Here is an 18,688-nt window from a genome sequence, read left to right as displayed (position 1 = left end):
AGCTAGGAACTTGCACATATTATTCTTAATAAATATACACTGAATTGAATCATAGAACTGAAGGAAATAAAGGTGATATTAACCATTAAGCAGAGCAGGAAGCTCAAGAGTGGGACCCACTGACAAATAGGATCATAGATATATATTGTAAAGAGAGTTTAGATCCTCTCTAGTTCAATAACATCATTTTAAAAATGAAAAAATTCAAGACCAGAGTTTAAGTGATTTGTCTAACATCTTACAGGTAGGAGGTAACAGAAGCAGAATTCAACTTCTCTGTCCCAAATCTAACCTACTTCCTACTTCCTGTGATTCAATATCAAAAGAATCAACTAGAATGAAGAAAAGGTATGGAGAAAAATATATTTGCTATGTATGATAGGAAAGCGTGTTGAAGAATGAGGGTGTAAGCAGGAACAGGGATGTCAGGGAAGAAAGTGCAATATTTTGTGTGTCAAGGCAATACTGAAAAGAGCCAAAAAATCAGTATAATGAAGCAGGAAGGATTTCAAGGTATTTCAAGAAGGTACAAAAACAGATAAAAGGAAAAGGGGAAATGACTCTAAGTTAACTGCACAACTTTGCTTCCAGCTGTTTGGAAAGACTGAGAAATGTGGACATCTTAAGTCCTGCACTCAGTGATCTAATGGAGATAATCAAATGGAAAAATAGCTAAGAGCAAGAGGACCAAGAGTACCTGGATATTAGTTCTGGTTCTGAGTGATGTAAAGAAGACTATCAAAATAGCAAAAATTAAGATCTTTAATGGAGGCAAAGGAATTGTAATATGGAGTCATTATGCTGCATAGCAGTTCTGGTGTGCCCAAGTAGGGGAGGGGGAATCAGGCTTTAATATAGGAAGAAAGTCTTGGAAGGCACAGTCTTAAGAAGGTGCTGGGTAAATTTTGCATAACAACCAAAAGTCCATAGAGAAAGCCAGGGAGGCTCAGAAGTGACAAAATCTGGGTAAATCAGCCAGATTCCTATTTTCCCTTGCTTTTCCTTTTTTAACTAGTTTCCAAAGTTCCCCTTTAACTGGTTTTGATCACCCTCAAACATTATAAAGATCTGGGATCAGCTGCATTCAACAATGGCTAATATCCATTTTCCCCTACATAAACAGGTAGAGGAGACTGAAGTCTCATTGGAACTAGATCCATGAGTTTAAAGACTTGAACACCAGATTAAAAGGTTTTAGGATGACTAAATTTCAGAAGAGCTGTGGGCATTTGGTGATGATTATAATATATTTTCTGTTCTTCCTTTTACTTCTAGATTATGTGTAAAGAATTTGTTATACCGTGTTTCCTCGATAATAAGACACTGTCTTATTAATTTTTTTTGGACAGAAAAACACCAGAGGGCTTATTTTCAGGGAAGGGCTTATTTTAATGAACATTGACAGCAATTTTAATAAACAGGTAAATGTGAACAAAAAAAAGTACCTTTATTCAATAATGATCATGTCATCTTCTTCAACAACATCGTCATAAGTGTCCATACCCTGAATTCCATCCTGGATGTCTTGTGCCTCTATTTCCTTCAGAAGAAGTGGACCCAATCTGTCATGTCCAGCAATATAGCTCTCTTTAAATGAACATGTCTTGTCCAGGTAACCTGCTCGTAGTGCCTTGGCAACACAGCTGTCAGTAATTTTATCCCATGACTTCTTCACCCAAGTCACGACTTCTTGCAGACAGGGCTTCACAAAGTTTCCACACTGATTTCTTTCCATTCTATTTTCAATGTAGTCATTGACTTCCATGCGCAAATGGCTTGTTTATTGCAATACCAAGGGTCTGGAGATAGGCAGTCATTCCTGCAGGAATCATTACTTGATCTATTCTTCTCTCTGCAAGGAAGTTCTTCATTTCTTTAGCACAGTGAGTGCTGGCTGAATCCTAGATTATCAGACCTCTTTGGTTACCTCGCATAACAAGTGGCAGCATTAAATCAACCCACTTTCTTATAACGGCTTGTGTACACCAGGCTTTTTCGGTTTCAAGAACGTAAATGCCTGATACACGTTCAATCTTATCTTTCTTGTCCTTACTGATGATTAGAGGTGTGGCTTTCTTTCCATCCAAACGAATTGCCAAAACACAGGTGACCCGTGCAGACAGAATAATAAAATTATGACCATCAGTCCTTCTTTTCACTCCATCATGCCCCTCAATAATGTTTTAACCCCATCATGCTCCCTGAGTGCTCCTTCTATCCTCCATGATGCCTTCTGAGTTCTTCTTTTATCCTCCATCATGCCCCTTTTATCCTCCATCATGCCCCCTCACTCCCGCTTACATACCAGGTTTTTATGTTGAAAAAACAGCTCTCAGCTCTCCTCTGCGGCACTGCTCTCAATGGCGCCAGCAAGCAAATCACTGGGGAAGAACAGGATGACGTGCTCACTGCTGCAGCTCTGATTGGATGCAGCTCGGAGCGCAGCGTGCGTTTCACTGGCAGCTGCGGGGGGGAGGGGGGGGAGGAGGAATGCATACAGAGGGTACCATAAAGTAGCGTGTAGCGCAGGAGATCACCTTCACTACAGTAGCAATCTCAATAGGGCTTATTTTTGGGAGAGGGCTTATTTTAGAGGAATCTTACACAGTAAGGGGAGGGCTTATTTTCGGGATAGGTCTTATTATCGGGGAAACACGGTATTAATGCCATGATTACATGGTTGTGTCTTTATTTAAGTCACACTTGTGTAGATTTCATTGAATTTCACTGAAATGCAATATGAAATGTAGATCCATGTATGTTGACATGAATTACCTAAATATGCTTCTGTGGGAGTCATTGAGAGATGTTTCCTGAATCAACAAACAAGCCCTGGGGGCATCTGGGTGAGGAAGCAACCTTAACCTGAAGAACTTCCACCTCATGAACTTCCATCTAATGGATACTTTAGGGATCCTATAGCTGAGTTGCAGAAGACTGAAGGAACTTCTGCTTTCTCAGGATGCCAGGACTAGTGGGGTTGATCCTGGGCTGTGGCTGTGAGTGGGAAGGAATGAATACATGTTCCAGTAAGTACAATACCTCAGCTTGCAAGAACATTTTCAGTATAGTATGGTTAGGGGATCTTACTATGGCTTAGGGGGAGAGAAGAGTCCCTGAGACTGGGACCACAGTAATTCAGAAAATAATAGTAAGAAGGATTCAAGGCCTGGGGCACCATTATCTACAGCTCGGGATTAAAACCTATTTAGAATAATAAACTGCTAAAAATAAAATAAAAGAAAATAAAGAAAAAGTAAGTAAAAGAGAAAAAATCTAATCATAGCTATATCTGGGTACATATTCAAAGGAGAATAGTGAGTTAAAAAAAAAAAAAACACTCATATCCTAAAGAACAATATTAAATGATCACAAGTCCAAAAATAATTATTGGAAGAACTTTTAATAAATCTCAAAAGTCAAATAAGAGAAATTTAGTGAAAATTAAGGAAAAAAATAAAAACAAAAGGAAATCAAGAAAGTTATGAAAAGAAAGTCAATTGGAAAAAGAGATCTAAAATCTTAAGGGAGAAAATATTTCCTTGAAAACTGGGCAAGGGGAGACAAATGTCATCATAAGACACCAGAAAATAACAAAATCAAAAGAATGAAAAAATCAGAAAGAATTTGAAACATTTCATTTGAAAAAATGACTGATTTGTAGAGCATATCAAAAAGAAATAATATAAGAAATGCTGGACTACCTGAGAGTTCTGAGAATCTTACGAGAATTTTTTTTTTAATTGCCCCAATATTGTAGAACAAGAAGGTAAAGTAGAAATAGAAAAAAAATCCACATTTACCTACCACCTGAAAAAGATACAGGAGGAAAACTTATAAAGAATCATAGCAAATTTCAAACCTCTCAGGTTAAGAAGAAAATATTATATCTGCACTAAAAGACCACAGGTCTTGGAACAGAATATTTTGAAGAGCAAAAGAGTTGGGATATGATGACCTGAGAGACATTCAGATATTTGTGACAAAAAGATCAAAACTCAATGCAAAATTCAATATATAAGATCCAGAAGAAATATAAGGAAAACATTAAAGAATAATATTAAGGGACTTAATGGGATCAAACTGTTTATTTTTCATATGTGAAAATGTTATCAATATTCCTGGAACTGTCATGATTACATAGGTAGAGCAGTGTTACTACTGGGCTTATATCCCAAAGAGATCATAAAGAAGGGAAAGGGATCTGTATGTGCAAGAATGTTTGTGGCAGCCCTCTTTGTATTGGCCAGAAACTGGAAACTGAGTAGATACCCATCAATTGGAGAATGGCTGAATAAATTGTGGTATGTGAATGTTATGGAATATTATTGTTCGGTAAGAAATGGCCAACAGGATGATTTCAGAAAGGCCTGGAGAGACTTACATAAACTGATGCTGAGTGAAACAAGCAGAGCCAGAAGATCATTATATACTTCAACAACAATACAATATGATGATCAATTCTGATGGATCTGGCCATCCTCAGCAGTGAGATGAACCAAATCAGTTCCAATAGATCAGTAATGAACTGAAACAGCTATGCCCAGCGAAAGAACTCTGGGAGATGACTAAGAATTATTACATTGACTTCCTAATTCCTATATTTTTGCCTGCCTGAATTTTGGATTTCCTTCACAGGCTAATTGTACAATATTTCAGAGTCTGATTCTTTTTGTACAGCAAAATAACAGTTTGCTCATGTATACTTATTGTGTATCTAATTTATATTTTAATATATTTAACATCTACTGATCATCCTGCCATCTGGGGGAAGGGTGGGGGGAAGGAGGGGAAAAATTGGAACAAGAGGTTTGGCAATTGTCAATGCTGTAAAGTTACCCATACATATAATCTGTGAATAAAAGGCTATTAAAATAAAAATTAAAAAATGATTACATAGGTAGTTTGAAAGAAAGATGAGGATTGAGTTGAATATGATTGGGTGAGTCTAAAGAAATTGGGTAGGAAAACATAAAAGAGAACAATTACCTCATATAAATGAGGTATAAAAGGAAAAAATAATACAGAGGAAACACATAAGCGTGGAGAGTTAATAGTGCTGGAACCTTCCATTAAATCTAAGTTAAAGAGGGAATATCATAAAAAAGGTGTAAGTCTTCTAAATTTATAAATAAGAGAAGAAGGGGAGAGAAGGGAAGGATTTTTAGTAGACTGTGTAGATTAAAATTTAAGAGATTGAGAAGAGAGGATAAAAGGGATTATATTTTATATATAATTTGTATGTTATATACATATAATATAATTATAGAGGTTAGAAGTTTAGTTATGAGAAGTATTAGAGGTAGTTATCAGAAATAAACTAATCTTAAAAGAAGAGATAAGATAAAAAGAGAGTCAGGGAAGAACAATAGTGAAGGAAAATAGGGTGGGGGGGAAATACACTGTCACCAATATTATTCAATGTTGTATCAAATACAATAAGCCAAAGCAATAAGAGGGGAAAAGGCAATAGACGAGATCATAATGGGAAATGAGGTAATAAATCTCTATTTTTGCAGGCAATATGATGATATGCTTGGAAAATACTGAAGAGTCAACTAAAAAGTTAGTTGAAACAAAAATTTTAGTAAAAAAGCAGGACAGAAAGCAAATTCACATCCATCATCAGCATTCCTATAAATCACCATTAAAACCCATCAAGAAGAGATAGTAAGAGATGCCACATTTAAGGTAATTATTAACACTATAAAATATCTGGGAACTATACCTGGAAAACAAACCTAGGAACTTTAAAAAAAAATTATTAAAAAAAAAAACTTATATAATAAAGACAGAGTTAAACAACTCCAGACATATTAATTGTTCCTAGGTAGGCAGGACAAATATAATAAAAATGACAGTTTTACCTAAACTAATTAATATATTCAATGCATCACAATTTAATTACTGAAAATTTACTTTACTGAATTAAAAAAAAATTCATTTGGTCAAAAGATCAAGAATATCAAAGGAATTTTTCTTAAAAATTTAAAGGAAGAAAGTTTAGCAATACTAGCTCTTAAATTGTATTATAAAGTAGTAATTATCAAAACTATCTGGTAATGTGACTGATGAAGATACCAGATGATAGTAGGTACCAAAAGTTGGGGTTTGGTCATATAAAGAATTTACAATGGGCAGTATCTTTGACAAAAGATAGATTTGTTTAGGGAAGAAGTTACAGACAAAATAATGGGATTCAATAGACATCAGGAATGGTTAATATGAAATAAAGTGGGAGAGCAGGTGAAAGACAAGTTCCTCAGTGGAACTGATAATTACTCAGTAAAAAGGGAGCATCCCATGAGATTGCAGCATGTCGTTGGGTGGCAGGCTAAATTCTGAAAGAGTCTTTTCACCCTTAAATAGTTAACTTAAAAGAGGAATTGAGAAGCATAATGGAATTAAGCTAGATTCCACATGATATGGGGAAGGGGGAAGGGAAAAGGCATTGTCAGGCAGAGTGCCAGTAGCAGACTGACCCAAAGGAGGGCAATAGCAGTAGTGAAACCATGGCCCATAAACTATTTTACAAGTAAAATTTAGCCTTAGGGACTTGACATAACTTGGATTTCTGATTGGATTATCTTCAGAAGGTGGGACCTCAGAGCTAAACTGATCTAAACAGAGCTTTCTTCCTGCCTACTTCAAGTATCAATTTTGATCAATTCTTTAATTTTTCTCTGCCTATCACACCCAACATTTAGAATCTCATCATTTGGTACTGGCTAATAAATAGAAAAGTAGGTCAGTGGAACAGAGTAGTCATATCACTTACAGCAGCAAATATCTTATAGCAACCTGTGTTTGACAGTATAGAGACAAGTTTGAAGGATAAGAATTCATTTGGCAAAAATTGTCAGGAAAACTGGAAAACAATCTAGGAGAAACTAATGTCTTATCCTATTTCCTAAAATAAAGTCAAAATGGATATATGACCTATGTATATAAAGAGAAAGATTGCAAGAAAATCTGAAGAACATGGAACAACTTACTTATCAGATTTATGGATAGAGAATAAATTTGTGAACAAACAAGAAATAAAGAGTGTTGTGAAATGTAAAATGGATAATTTTATTATTCTAAAAATTATTTTGTACAAATAAACTATAGCCAAGATCAGAAGGAAAGCAGAAAAATGGAAGGTGGGATAGAGACAGGTTCTCAGATTACGTTTTCATTGCTCAAATATATAAAGAACTTTGTCAAATTTATGAGAATATGAGTCATTCTCCAATTGACAAATGGTCAAAGGATATGAACAGATAGTTTTCTGATGAAGAAATCAAAACAAGTTATAGCCAAATGAAAAATGCTATAAAATTATTGCAAAGGACCTATGAAGGAAAATACTATCTACATCCAAAGAAAGAACTAATGAATAGAAGTATGCATATTTGTATCTAATGGTAGCCATCTCTAGGGAGTGGAATGGGGGGAGGGGGAGAAGGGGGAGAAAAAAGGGAAAAAAATAATTACATGATAACTTTATTATATATATTTATATTGGCAGTTTTGTGTGCAATCATCTTTTTACCTATTCTATTATGTTGTGGAAATGCTTGTTTTCTGTCAAGTTCAGAATAAATTTTTTTTCAAAAAATAGAAATTCTGAAATTCTGAATTCCTATTTGAATTCTGAAACCAACTTGTTCTTTCCCTTAGTCAGGAAATACTAAAACACTCATTCTGGAAATTTAGTTTTCCAGACTGTTTTATTACCATAATTAAGACAGCCATACTGCACCCAAACTGCCTTGTTAGCATCTTTAAGATAACTATAAGGGGAAGCCAAGCTTACCCAGACTATTTTTGTTAGTATCTTCAAGGCAATTTCAACATCTCAACATCTCAATATATATCCTTGTTCCCACCTTTATTTTTCCTCCTCCTTTGGGATGGTGTGAAACACCCAAGGTTATAGTTTCCCTATAAAATATGTGCTTATGATGAAGATTGTTGCTGACTCCTTTTCAGTACTAAGCCTGCTATTGTAATGCCAGAGAAATTGAGGCAAGATAGAGATTAGAGAGTTTTTAATATTTTATCTGAGAGGGAGAGATTGTGCTGGGGGCATGTTGCCCCCAGGGTTGATGTCTCAAAGTATCCAACAGCGTATGTGAGTTTCCCATGACATATATACACATAGCTCCAAGCTCAAGTAGACAAAGGGGAATGAAGTCCAAACTTTGGTGAGCGGGAATCTCCAAGAAGGGGACCATCAATCCAGTTCTGACAGGCTGGGAGTAGGACCATAAATTCTTGCAAATTGGGAGTACTTAGGAGGTATCCAACTAGAGCCAGGAAGTCTAAAACTTAGAGATATAGACAATGCCAATTAGTATCTGAGATAGGGCATCTGGAGTCTTATCTTTTGGAATGTCAGATCTCCACAGCCCTAATTATCTCAGTTCTAATGAGCAGAAAGGGAGAGGGGAGTTGCAACCAGGGGGAATGATGCAGGACAATTCAGGGAAACTGAGGCAGAACAATTTAGGGAAACTGAGGCAGGGTCATTAGGGAAACTGAGGCAGAACTGTGATGACCACGTTAGCACCCTGGATACCTTAGAATCAGCCAGAGTCAGAATAAGCAAAAGTCCTTAGTCTTTATTCTTGGTCTTTGGGGGTAGAAGTGAAGGGGATGGAAGCAGAATCTCCACAACCTCCTTCTTCCTTGTCTACCGCCAAAGTGACTCTGACTAGTTTTACTCCACCCCCTAGTCCCTCCTACAATCCTCTGTATACACTAATCATTGAGCCAGCACAGGATAATAGGAAGGGCCATTTTCCAAGCATATGCCCATAGAATATTGTCCAATCAATAATTAGCCTCAAGTACTCTGCTGGCCTGACCTCAGTGCATCGACTCAAGAGTTTCAGCCCTCTACACAGAACAATGAAAGGGAACTATGGCACAACATTATGAAGTACTCTCCATTTCATAGTTCTTCCCTCTAATGGTTTCTTCCTCTTGGCAAATTGTAAGTTCCATTACAGACCTTATTTTCCCCCTTATTGTTTCACATAATAAATTGTATAACTTTATAATCTGTGATAGATATCTTGTTATGGTTGTTCCATGTCATAAACTTTTATATAAATTTTATATATGTTTATATAATTTTTTTTACAATTTTTTACTCTTCTGAAGCTATTTCCATTTACCACTCCTGGTGCCTATTTTACTTCATCAATTGCTACCTGGAGGAAATTATGAAAAGGATCATGAGGCTGGAGGACTCCTAATCTCTGAAAGTAGACTAGAATAGATTAAATATATTTAGTTTCCTAAATTGTGTTGGCCTAAGGGCAAACTTTTAGGTTCAAAACAAAAATCTGGTTTCCTAATACTATCTCTTAAAGGGGAAGATTGGGTTACCCCAAGTTTATAGACACCCACTTGAATTCTTTTTACTAAATATAGGTTACACAAAAGACTATCACAAATGGCAAAAGTAAACTCATTTATCCATCCAAAATAGCAAACCAAAACTGGAGGTTATATACTTAAAATATGCTGGAAAAAATACAAAAAAAAAAAAAAAAAAAAAAAGGCGGGGGGGGGGGGGGGGGGGGTGAATGAGTTCTTTAAGTGGAAATTAAGAAGAGATCTCAGCTCAACCAAGAGAGGCACTTTTCTCACCCCAGGGGAAATTTCCTGATTTATCTAAAGAGGCAATTTGGAAATCAGCATATATTAAAGAGTCAACTTCTTTCTATATATAGATTTCAAAGTCTATCTTTCCTCCCATAGTTAATCCTAAAGAAAGTCTTGAATTTTGTGGGACTCTTAAAGAAAAGAATCTTCTTCAAAGCTCTTCTCATCAACTCCTCTCTCATGAAGTCATTTTACTTTATATCAGCATTCTCTCCACAAATCCAGTAATACCTAAACAGCAGCATATAAAATATCACAGGCTTAGTTGGCAATCTGAGTTACAATAGCAAGAACTGAAAGAGGACAGTTTGTGGGTGGATGGGTTAAGGAGCAGCTCACTAGTAAAATTCTAACTGAATAAATCTATACATAGCACTCCTAGATTTGAGTGATATATTTTAATCTAGAAGAAGGCTAATACCCACAAAAAGAATAGAGCTAGGTCCCTAAGAACAATAGATAGCTTGACTTTTCCTGGAAGTATTTTTTCTTATTGAGTGAAGTATATAACTTCTGATTAAACATTGAAATGCCAGCATCTAACCCTTATTAACAGGATTAATTACTTGATCAACAGTGGCCCCTAGGCTTAAATTTAAAGGAAAAAAACAATATAATAAAATATTTGGGTTATCTATTCGGTGTGTTATCTTATGCCTAGACTTTTATTTTTTCCTCCAAGGAGTCTTTAATGTAGACTAAGGGGGTCAACCTCTTTTCTACCTGCTCTGCTTTCTTTGCTTTTTCCTCCTTCTCTTTTTCCTTCCTTACTTTACCTTGTTCTCTTTATCTTTTTCAGTTTTTTTCTTCTTCTGGTGCCCCTGGCCAGATCCCAGAGGTTTCCCTTCCATGTCAGAAGCTCTGAAGCTGCTGCTCCTGCTGGAATCTGAGGACTTGACATGGCCATCCCTGATTTTCTCAGTAATTCTCTTTCCATGTTCCTGAGACTTGGCAAGTGGTATGCATGGAATTTGCAGACAGACCATCTTTCTCAGTCTTCTTGGAGTTAATACCTAGAACTGCAGAATGATGCAGCTCTATGACGGGTAAGTGGAGGGTCTCTCTGAACAAGAAGGGAGGAACTCTGGACTGTCAGATCCCATACAAAGGACCCAAGCAAGTGACAACTTCTCTGAACTTTAGTTCCTACATCTATAAAAGGAAAAGGTTGCTTTTGCTAATCTCTAAAGAATCTTCCAGTTCTAAATCTGTAAGAAATATAAGGAATAGTATTGTAAATCTTAAATATTTTTAAATGATTTCAACAGCAAAGAAAGAGAATAGAAGTCACCACTCTTATAGCAGACCAGAGTTTCTTAAACCTTTTAACAGATTAGTAAAGTCTACAGACCTCATTAGAATAATGTGTTTTTTTTTAAATATACATAAAGTAAAACACATAGGATTCTTATTTGTTTATTTATCTTTAACATTCACTGTTTTAAATTTTGAGTTCTAAGTTTTCTTGTTTTCCAGCTTTCTTCCCACCTATTGAGAAGGCAAGAAATATGATAACCATTATATATGTAAAATAGTACAAAACATATTCCCATGTGAACCATGCAGAGGGGCAGAGGGAAGTAAGAAAAATAAAGAAAGTAAAAAGGAACATACTTTGGTATGCATTCAGACTCCATCAATTTTTATTCTGGATAGCATTTTTCATCATGAGTCCTTTGGAATTTTCTTGAAATGCACAAGATTTCAAAGGAAATTAATTATACCAAAATATAGTTATCAAAATATTTTTTAAAAGAGTTCAACTGGAAACTGAGTGGATGCCCATCAATTGGGGAATGGATGATTAAGTTATAGTATATGAATGTTATGATTATTATTCTATAAGACACAATAAGCGGGATGATTTCAGAAAGGTCTGGAGAGACTTACATGAACTGATGATAACTGATTAGAACCAAAAGAACATTGTATACAGCAACAACAAGATTATGTGATGATCAACTCTGATGGGTGTGGCGCTTTTCAACAATGAGGTACTTCAGGCCAAAGTGATGGAGAGAACCATCTTAGAGGAATATGGGAACTAATTATAGATCACAATATAGTATTTTCATCTTTCTTTGTTGTTGCTTACTTTTTTTCTTTCTTATTTTTTCCCTTTTTGATCTTATCTTTCTTGTGTAGCATGATAAAATGTGGAAATAAGTTTCGAAGCATTGCACATGTTTTAACCTATATTGAATTACTTGCTGTCTAAAGTGGGGTTGGAGGGAAGGGAAGAATAAAAAATTGGAACACAAGATTTTGCAAGGTTGAATGTTGAAATGTCTAAAACTGTCTTTGCATGTATTTTGAAAATAAAAGGCTGTTATTAAAAAAATTTTAAAGAAAAATACAAATTTGTCACAGGTTTGTGACATATATACAAATATCTCAACAGTCTTCATGCAGCTTATTAAAGCCTAAAGCTAAGACTTTTGGGACATCTCTATCTACTTAAGCATAATAAATCTGGTTCCTCTTTTATTTCTTCCCAAAAAATGAGTTCAAGGACGCTATGTTAGGAACCCCTGCTTTAACTAGAAATAATGAGTTAATTTATAATAGTTAGAGAAAGATTATTTATAGTAGAAGGGACTATAAACTCTTTGACTCATGGTAATCATAGGATTATAAATTTAGAGATAGAAGGAAACATAGAGATCATCTAACTCAACCACCTCATTTTATAGACGAGGAAACTGAGGCAAATAGAGGTGAGGTGATTTGCTCAAAGTTATTCAGGCAGGAAAATAAGCAAAATTTTAACACAAAAGGGAAGTTTCCTGTCAAATTCAGGGATTAATTTTCTCAATCTAGGAGCAACATGGGCACCAAAATTCTTACTTGAATCACTAAATCTCTTTAACTTCTTTGAATTAACTTGAATAAGTGGTCCTTCATCTTTGCTTTCAAACTTCCTACCCTAGCTTTGTTTTCTTCTTCTCTTCACCAAAAACAATATACTTAATCTTGGGAGATGATTCTTATGTCAGATATTCTAAATATCAGTGTGTCTACCCCACTAAGAAAGTAATTTATTTTTCTTGGGGTGGCACTTGGGAGGAGGGAGAGGAATGGATGGAATGATGAGAATATCAACATTGGTGCTGATCACAAAAAAACTCACTTTGGAGATGTGATATGGACACTCCCTTCTCTATTTAGGGACAAATCCTGTTAAATCTATATTGCAAAAGGTGATTTAGAACCTTCAATGTTCCCTCTGAGAGGTTTACAGGAATGGATATGTAAAAGCCAATGGTCCTGTGGGATATTTACTGTCTTGCAAATCGATTCATCACTCTCCAAGCACCTTCATTTTCCTTACGACCTTCCTTCCCTCTTCTATTTGGGGTCATCTCCATTTAAACAAAAGACAGAATGATTTGGAGAAAAATGGAATTTTTGATTAAAGATAATATTCATAACTTTTAAACCTTTGTTATATTTGTGAAGGAGAGAGTGATCTGCATCCAGAGAGAGGACTATGGGGACTGAAAGTGAATCACAGCATAATATTTTCACTTTTGTTGGTGGTGGTGATGTTTTCTTGCTTGTTTTTTTCTCTCATTTTTTTTTCCTTTTTGATTTGATTTTTCTTGTACAGCATGATAAATGTGGAAATATGTTTAGAAGAACTGCACATGTCTAACCTATTACCTGCTCTCTAGGAGTGGAATGAGGGAAAAAAATTTGGAACACAAGGTTTTGCAAAGGTGAATATTGAAAACTTTGTTTCTATGTATTTTGAAAAATAAAAAGCTACTTTAAAAGCTTTGTCAATCAAATATGGATATATGTTCAAAATGATTATATGTATATAACATATATCAAATTTCTTGCTGTCTTGGGGAGGGGAGAGACTAAAGGAGAGAGGGAGGAAAAAATTGGAACTTAAAAATTTTACAAAAATGAATGTTGAAATGAGGTGATTCAGGCCAATTCCAACAGACTTGTGATGGAGAGTGCCTTCTGCATCCAGAAAGAGGGCTGTGAGGACTGAATGTGGATTACAACATAGTATTTTCACTTTTTTTGTTGTTGGCTTGCCTTTTGTTTTCTTTCTCATTTTTTTTCCTTTTTGTTCTGATATTTCTTGTGTAGCATGATAATTATGGAAATATATATAGAAGAGTCACACATGTTTAACATATATTGGATTACTTGATGTCTAGGGGAGGAAGAAAAAATTTGGAACCATGAAGTTTTGCAAGGGTGAATACTGAAAAGTATCTTTGCATATAATTTGAAAATAAACAGCTATTATTTTTTTAAAAAATTATATCTCTACAGCCAAACTGGAACTATATGATTCTATTGCTATCTGAACCATTCCTGATAGGAATTTATTTCCCTTGCCATTTGATAAATTGTGAATTATAAACTTTCTCAAATACATACATACAGAATGAATGCCGAAAACTATTTTTACATATAACTGGAAAAAATAAAATACTTTTGAGAAAAAATCAACTTTATTATGGCATAATCTCACTTATTTGTTGCCTCATAAAAACTCCGTGGCAATAATGGGATGAGAGTTTATTTTTCTTTTCCAGATGAGGAAACATACCAGGAAGAGGAAATAGAACACCAACTCCACACCCTTAGTTTGTTCCATAATTAGGCCTAGTAGTACAAGGGCCTACCTACTTCTGAGTTTAGTGTTTTGTTTCTGTGATAATGGGACAGTGTGACCTTTTCTTCCCTACAGCTGTGAGTTACAGAATACCATATTTCACAATCATTATTGGCTTATTGCAAGAGATCAAAGAGAAGCCAGGACAAGAGTTCTCTGAGTTACCATTTTATTCAAGATAAACCTCAAATAAGACAAAAGAATGACTATCTGTAGGCTGTTAAGCATTGCATAACTCTTTCAAAGACCTGCTTATCAGTGTTTAAAAACCAATTTCCAAGGGAAAAAAGGTACCCCAACATGAACATTTTTAATCTGCATAATTCACATGACTTTCTAAGGCAAGAAAATTAACAAAATAATAAATCCAGACCTAATTTGTAGCATTTGTGAATTTACAACTTGGAAATACACATATTAAAATTTTAACATTTTTCCTCAGTCCTCAAAAACCAATATATGCTATGTCTAACACACTTCTGCTAGGAGGCAGAACTTGAAGAACTCAAAGAAAATGAGCCAAGTATTCAATAAATCTTTACTCAGCATGAAAATTTCACTTATTTTTGCTCTCTTTCAACCTCCTAAAAAGAAAAAAACCTTTTTGACTTCAGTAGTGGTAATAGTGCAAAGTAAATATCTATTTCTGATTAGAAAATAATAACAACTTATATTTGCATTACATTTTAAGGTTTGCAGAAAGTTTTCCTCAAAACAATCCCATGAAGTAAGAATTACAATTATTATTAACCCCAGGCACATGCAGGTGGTGGTGTTTGTCCTTCATTTTCAAAGGGCCAGTGACATCATGGGGGTCATATCTTTACTGTTTCATGAATTGTATTCAAGTGAGGCAGAACTGCACAAAATCATAAGCTTCATTCTCTCTTCCAGAGGCTTTGAAATCCAGGGACAGATCAAAGTCAAGACAACTGGTGATTTGGGAATGCAGTGGATAACCTTGGTGTCTGCAATACCTGACCAAGCTCTAAGCACTCCATAGCACTTGCTTCAGCTGCTTCCATTGTTCTGATCCACCCATTCTTCTGGAGAAATTTTTCATAAGCTTGGGGTAGACATCGTCCAACTCATTGACAGCCTACTGGCTACCAAAACTTAGTTTAGTCCAGCTGCTAAAATGGTTTACTGGGGTATGGCTACTAGGCATGCTACAGCTTCTTGGAGCCACAGGTAAAAGTTGGGTATCAAGAAGACCTCAAAGATAGATGAGCAGCCTAAAAGCGACTCAACAAGCCCTTATACCAGAGGTGCTAGTCTTCCTTGAATATCCTATCTATTTGGTGGACTGTCTACCATATTAAGGTCACTGTCATGAAGATCCAGGTTTGATTTCCATTTCAGAAACTTATTAAATGTGTATTAAATGGGGGCAATTCACTTAACCCTTCTGAGGGTTAACTTTCTCATTATTAAAAGAAAGAGACTATATTTATTTCTATCAAGGCTTAGTTACTGTGTAGTTAATTTTGGTAAATTATTTTTCCATTTCCTTTCTTATTCTTTGTTACAGGAAAAGACTTTCTGGGTAGAGAGGGAAAGAGGAACATTGAGAACTGAAAGTGACATTAAAACAAAATTAAACAATTTTTAAAATAAAATAGTAGCCAAAATGGCCTTCTCTAACTGGGTTTGTACATGAATGGATTCCCAAAAATATGGGACAAGATGTTTTTTCTCTCTAAAGAATGAAACAAATACAAAACTGTTTCCAGTTCAATTCAAGAAAAACTCATTCTACTTTTCAGATAAGTCACTGTGCTAATCTGCCTCTTTGAAAAATACACAGACCTAGATAGATTCCCTAATCTAACAGTGATAATTTGACTTTTAAGCATTGTAATTTTTATAAACATAATATTTATTGCTAAGAATTCTCAATGGTGCACAGAGCTAAAGTTTTTCTTGGTTTCCTAGATAATTCTCATATATTTAATCAGTAAAATGCATGGGAGAATACATCATTCACCCAAAAGATATAAGCTCTATCATACTTCTTTCCCTGTGCCAATAGAAATTAGCAACTTAAGTAGGACACTTTGGCCATTTACAAATTAGCTGAAACTGCTGTGTTGAAAGAGTTCAATTTTACTGTTACAAGAATTATAATGGGTAGAATTTGTAAAGAATAAAGTTGATGCTTTATTAAAAAAAAAAAAAGAAATCTTCCTATGGTTTGGAATTATTCAAAAGTGAAATTGACTTTTGAGAGATGGTAAATTCACTTTCACTTGAATTTTTTTTGTGCAAAAATCTGGCTGACCAATCTTTGGGTAGGGAGGGCAGTGAGAAATTGTCACAAGAGAACCTTGTTTAACTATGACTTGGACTAGAGGTTCTCTGGTGTCTCTTCCCACTCTAAGATTCTGTAATTCTGCTCCATAGTTTTAAGTTTAAACTTATAGATTATATATTCTTTAAAATTAATGTCAAGTTCAGCTTTAGCACAGAGTTAGGACATCATGTTGGAAAGTGGCTATCAAGTCTGTTGCATTGGTTTCTTATGCTTAACCATGGTTTTTTGTTACAAGGAAGGGTTCTGCAAGGGTAGGAGATCACTGAGAAGTGATGTGAGAGAGTGCCCTAATGAGGCTTAAGCAAAGGTCTAGAAGGCAAAAATACAGAGACATTGAAACTGCAGAGACCCTAATCCTGGAGGTGACAAACAGAGCTGAGGTCCTGAGAGAGGTAAAAGGAAGAAGTTCCTGTAAATCCTAAACTAAGTGCCCCAGATCAAAGAATCCTCTAACATTCCAAATTAAGAAAGCACAATACCACCAAGAAGCTGAAGGTAGAAAAGGAGAAAGGAATAAGCATTTATACGGAGGCTATAAGTGCCAGGAAATGAGTTAAGCACTTTACAAATATTATTTCATTTGATCCTCACAACCATCCATAGGAGGTAGGTGCTATTGTTATCTTCAGTTTACCGTTGAGGAAACTGAGGCAAAAAGAGGTTAAGTCATTTGCCTAGAGTTCTAGAGCTACTATTTCAGATTGGATTTGAACTAGGTCTTTCTTGACTTCAGGCTCCTCATTCTATCTACTGTACCATATAGCTATCCTTCAAGGAAAAGATGGCAGTTGACCATCAAAGAGTGAGTGCAAGAAATATACATGATTGACATACTGAACAGAGATGTCACAATTTGAAAAGTACCAGGAGTCAAGCCATCCACTCTCCAGTGGCAGATCAGACTGCTCCGCATCAGCCATCAGAAGAACAATCTGAGTAGCCCAATCTAGCAGTCAGATTCAATTGTTTGCAGAGATTCTTTGAGAAAAGAAGGCAAAAAAGAGAAGAAAAGACACACAGAGACAGAAACAGAGTTGGGGAGAGAAAGAGAAAAAGAGAGAGAGACAGAGAAAGAGACAGAGAGACAGAAACAGAGAGATGATGGTAATGTGTGTGTACTTTTGAATGGGACTCTGGAGCTCCAGAACTGAAGACATATAAGGAAAATTTGGGCTTCTACATGATGACATCTTTCTCCCTCACTTTTGGTTTAAGCTACTCTTTTTCTCATTGTTTACTCTATTTTATTCAGTATAACTTCTCAGCTTCTATTTACTATTTTGCTTGAATAAATGGGTTTCCTATTTATTTGCTATTGTGAGGGTCCTTTATGTAACAAGCTTTTAGTGAAAAGTGGTTAAGCTTGTGGGTATAAATTATGGACTATTCTTATCCTTTGACATTAGTAAAGAAGTCACTTTGTTCAGAATCTAGATTCATATCCTTAGAGCAGGGATATTTTAGAAATAGCAAATAGATAATTCTAGCCAGATAACTTTTTTGGAGACTAGAGAAGAAATTGTCCAACTAGGGGCCTGGAAAGCTCCTTGCTCCTCCTTTTTCTCCCCTTAATTCTGCTTCCTAATTGACCCTAGTTAAGCTGCTGATCCACATCCTTTCAACTACTTGTCAACTTTAGGAATGGGTCAGCAAGATCAGATCTCAGATCAAACTAATCCTTGACACCTCTTCATCTATAAATTTGGGTAGCATCACACATATGTAGATCTTAGACATTCCTTCAATTTTTTTCGGAGGTAATTCCTGCATAATCTTTTTGTATTCCCAGACAATTATCGAGTATATATGGGATGAAATGCACTATAGCTTTCTTCCTTTGTCTATCCAAAGCTGCTTATTGAGTGCTAATCCTATTTTAAATCATATGTTTTGCGAAAGAGCCAAGAGGGGTGCTACATGGCTTCTTCCCCTAAAAACTTGTCATCCAGTTGAAGAGACAGGGATTATATGTAGAGCATATAATATAATATAAGTATAGCAGGGATCTTTCCTCCACTCCCCAGCCCTAAACTCTAGAATCATGTGCTACTATGTCATGAATACCAAATAAT

The 18,688-nt window shown here is 35.5% G+C and overlaps 1 long non-coding RNA gene across 1 annotated transcript in view; it reads left to right on the top strand.

Moving 5' to 3' along the window:
- LOC127561943 (uncharacterized) overlaps window positions 1–17,876 on the top strand; it is a 54,831-nt gene extending 36,955 nt beyond the window's left edge. Inside the window, exons 2-4 of the long non-coding RNA XR_007953575.1 lie at window positions 10,460–10,706; window positions 13,271–13,379; window positions 15,197–17,876. This is a non-coding gene — a long non-coding RNA (uncharacterized LOC127561943). The remainder of the gene's footprint in view (window positions 1–10,459; window positions 10,707–13,270; window positions 13,380–15,196) is intronic.
- Window positions 17,877–18,688: the final 812 nt, after the last annotated feature.

Source organism: Antechinus flavipes, chromosome 4 (genome assembly GCF_016432865.1).
Source record: "Antechinus flavipes isolate AdamAnt ecotype Samford, QLD, Australia chromosome 4, AdamAnt_v2, whole genome shotgun sequence".
NCBI lineage: Eukaryota > Metazoa > Chordata > Mammalia > Dasyuromorphia > Dasyuridae > Antechinus > Antechinus flavipes.
Note: the sequence above shows the minus strand (reverse complement) of the source record. Positions and strands in the feature narration are given on the sequence as shown.